Source organism: Scyliorhinus canicula, chromosome 19 (genome assembly GCF_902713615.1).
Source record: "Scyliorhinus canicula chromosome 19, sScyCan1.1, whole genome shotgun sequence".
NCBI classification, from domain to species: domain Eukaryota; kingdom Metazoa; phylum Chordata; class Chondrichthyes; order Carcharhiniformes; family Scyliorhinidae; genus Scyliorhinus; species Scyliorhinus canicula.
In genome coordinates, this window is record NC_052164.1 from 36,008,399 (window position 1) to 36,012,076 (window position 3,678).

Sequence of the window (3,678 nt, forward strand, 5' to 3'; positions counted from 1 at the left end):
GCGAACATCCCCAATTCTGACCTTATGATGGACAGGAGGTCATTAATTAAGCAGTTGCAGATGGTTGGGCCTAGAACACTAAACTGAGGAACTCCTGGGGCGCTTTTCTGGAGATGAAAAACTGAGATGATTGAACTCCCAACGACCACAACCATCTTCCTTTGTGCCAGTTATGACTCCAAACAGGGGAGAATTTTTCCCCTGATTGCCATTGACTCCAGTTTAGCTAGCTCCCTGGTGTCATAGTTCGTCAAATATTGCCTTGATGTCAAGGGCAGTCACTCATCTCGCCTCTGGCATTCAGCTCATTTGTCAGGAGCCGAGTGACCCTGGCAAAACCCAAACTGAGAGCCCGTGAGCTGGTTTTGTTGAGTTGGTGCCGCTTAATAGCACTGTTGATGACTCCTTCCATCACTTTGCTGATGATGGAGAGTAGACGGATAGGGCAGTAATTGATTGGGTTGGATTTGTCCTGTTTCTTCTGTACAGGACAAACCTGGGCAATTTTCCACATGGCTGGGTAGAAGCCAGTGTTGCAGCTGTCCCAGAGCAGCTTGGATAGGGAGGCGGCAAGTTCTGGAGTACAAGTCTTCAGTACTACTACCGAATATTGTCAGGGCCCATAGCCTTTGCAGTATCCAGTTCCTTCAGCCATTTCTTGATATCACGTGGAGTGAATCGCATTGGCTGAAAACTGACATCTGTGATGCTGAGGATCTCTGGTGGAGACCGAGATGGATCATCCACTTGGCAGTGCTGACTGAAGATTTTTGTGAATGCCTCAGCCTTGTTTTTTGCACAGATGTGCTGGGCTCCTCCATCATTGAGGATGGAGATATTTGTGGAACCTCCTCCTCCAGTGAGTTGTTTAATTGTCCATTCACAGCAGGATGTGGCAGGACTGCAGAGCTTAGATCTGATGCTTTTGTTGTCGAATTGCTTAGTTCTGTCTATTATTTGCTGCTTATGCTGTTTGGCACACAAGTAATCCTGTGTTGTAGCTTTACAAGGTTGTCACCTCATTTTCCGGTATGCCTCGTGTATACACGGTATCAGCTGATGATAGATGGTACTTGGTAATCAGCAGATCGGCCTGCCTGAAAGTGACCCCTCGGAAAGCCATGGGTTCAGACGGGTCAAACCTGGGTTCCCAGATCAATATCCTGGGTCTTTGGATTACTAGTCCATCGAAAATACCACTATGCCACCGCCTCCCTTTATATTCTGGTGACAGAGCAATTCTAGAATGTAATATTTTTGTAATTTTAATATCACTGTACAGAAAAATAACCATAAGAGCTCTGTCCTAAACCAACTCTGAAGGGAGCAGTGTGAGATGCCCTGGGGACAGTTTGATGTTGTACTGAAGTGAAACTCCAGTGCAGTGTCAAACCAGGTTTAAAAAGTGCTCAGGATAGTTGGCACTTTTTAGACTTATCTAGAGTCTATTTAAATGCAAGGGGGGGCTGACATTCCCAAAATATTAGAATTTTTGCAAGTTGGAACAAAGTTAAGTACGCATGTTTAAGAACTTCTGTGCAGAGCTTCCTCGTGACCAGAATAGAAGTACAGTACCTCAAATCCAGCCATTTGAAAACTGCCAATGTCTGAAAACCAGGCAATCTATTAAGCAGTGAATACCCCATGGAGACAAATGTCACAATCCCAAAGGAACCATAGGCTGCTCTTCCCTTTGAGAGCTGACTGGTTGTGATTTAAAAGGAGGATAACCATACCTCAGGCAAGGGACAATGTTAAGAAGGTTAAGCCTTCATGAATAACCTCAGCCAATACAGGAATCAAACCCATGTTGTTGGCGTCGCTTTGCATTACGAACCAGCTGTCCAACCACCTAAATTAACCAACCTAACCTCTCCTTTGGAGACAAAATGTCAAATGTGTCCTCTGGCCAGGAATAGAAAGAACAAAAATAAACACTTCCATGTAGTATCACACATCTGTCATTTCCAGCACGGAGTAGTCTGAATGACCTTTGATCCCACCAACCCAGCTTGGCCTGATCCAATCATTAGTTACAACATGGTGCCGGTCTCACCACCATTTGTGCCCCACTGAATGAAAATAACATACAATATTTCCTCTGTAGGCAGCAAAGCAGCACTTAAAATCACCCACGGAAACTATATCTCACACGACCATCAGAATGAAAAGAAGCAACATAGCAGAGGCAAATAGCCAGACTTTAGAACAAAATAAGACTCATAAGGGAGGAATGAGCACAAAGGAGCAGGCATGCTGCATGGGGCTGAAATCAACATCACTTTGCCTCTGAAAACCTGTATTCTGGCAGGGTCCTGGTCTCCAGTTTGCTCGTTTTGAGACACTACCTGTACTAATTTAACAGTATAAACCAAGATAATAGATGGTGTAAATTAGCGGTCTAGCAGAGATGACACTAATTTACAATTTTGGGGGTTATAATATGAAATGAAGATTAATTTAAAATACTATAAATTACCCACACAAATTATTCAAATTAGGAAATTGTAACAATACTGCAATTGGGGCTTTTCAGACTTTCAATCAAAGTTAGAGATAGTCAAACAGCGCTGTGGTTTTAGTCATATAGAATTTACAGTGCAGGCATTTGGCCCAGATGGTCCACACCGGAAGGACCAACCCACCTAAGCCCACAACTCCACCCGATCCTGACAACTCAGTAACCCCACCTGACCTTTTTGAACACAATGGGCAATTTATCATGGCCAATCCACCGAACCTGCACATCTTTGGACTGTGGGAGGAAACCGGAGGAAACTCACGCAGACACGGGGAGAACGTGCAAACTCCGCACAGACAGCGACCCAAGCTGGGAATCGAACCAGGAGCTGTGAAGCAACTGTGCTAACCACCATGCAACCCTTTAAAATGCTGTGTGTGCGCGTCCAACGCGGTATGACAAGATTTGTGGAGCTGGCGGCGAGAAACATTGGTAGAAGATTACAATTAAAGCAGTAAATGTGTTTAAATGTCTCGATGAATTGTCTCCAGGGTCACACAGACTGGTGTTTCTTGGAGACTGATCTCCAATTCCGGGAGACTCCAGGCCAATCCTGGAGGGGTTGGCAACCCAGGCAACCAGATGGCGAACATCTGCTGCACTCACTGCATGAGCCGCTCCGAATACTATAAATGCTGCACAGGGGGCAAAAAATAAACCCAGGAGCTGTCATTGTAACTCTCAACCGCAAAGAGGAGATGAGCCTAAATAAACAGCTTGAACCAAAGGCCCTCCCCCGGGTTTTAACGGCCATTTCCAGCGGCTCCAATCCGCTTACAGGGAGTGTAGACATTTAAAAATTTGAATTCAAACTGCCCCTCACCCGAAACACAACCAGCCCCAGTTTCCGGACGGAATCCGCGTCCTCCCCTCCCTCTCGCTGACGGTGTTGAGGTTCCAGCTCCCGGGCCCGCTCCGCTTTGTCCTCTCGGCTGCGGGAGATTTTCAAACCCGGCGACGCGTTAGCGCCAAAGAGCCACGGTTGCGGCGGCCGCTCGGGCTCAAGGCTGGGGGGCGGGTCGAGGTGAGGGGGCGGGGTGAGGTGAGGGGGGCGGGGCGGGAGAAGGCGGGGCGGGGCGGGAGAAGGCGGGGCGGGGCGGGGCGGGAGAAGGCGGGGCGGGGCGGGGCGCGTGAGAAGGCGGGGCGATGTGAAGTGG

The 3,678-nt window shown here is 47.7% G+C and overlaps 1 protein-coding gene across 1 annotated transcript in view; it reads right to left on the bottom strand.

Annotated features, from left to right (window-relative positions):
- Positions 1 to 3,543, bottom strand: part of LOC119954148 — a 47,184-nt gene extending 43,641 nt beyond the window's left edge. The window contains exon 1 of the mRNA XM_038779099.1: positions 3,345 to 3,543. The gene's annotated coding sequence lies outside the window, so the exon portion shown is untranslated. The remainder of the gene's footprint in view (positions 1 to 3,344) is intronic.
- Between the last annotated feature and the right edge of the window lie 135 nt (positions 3,544 to 3,678).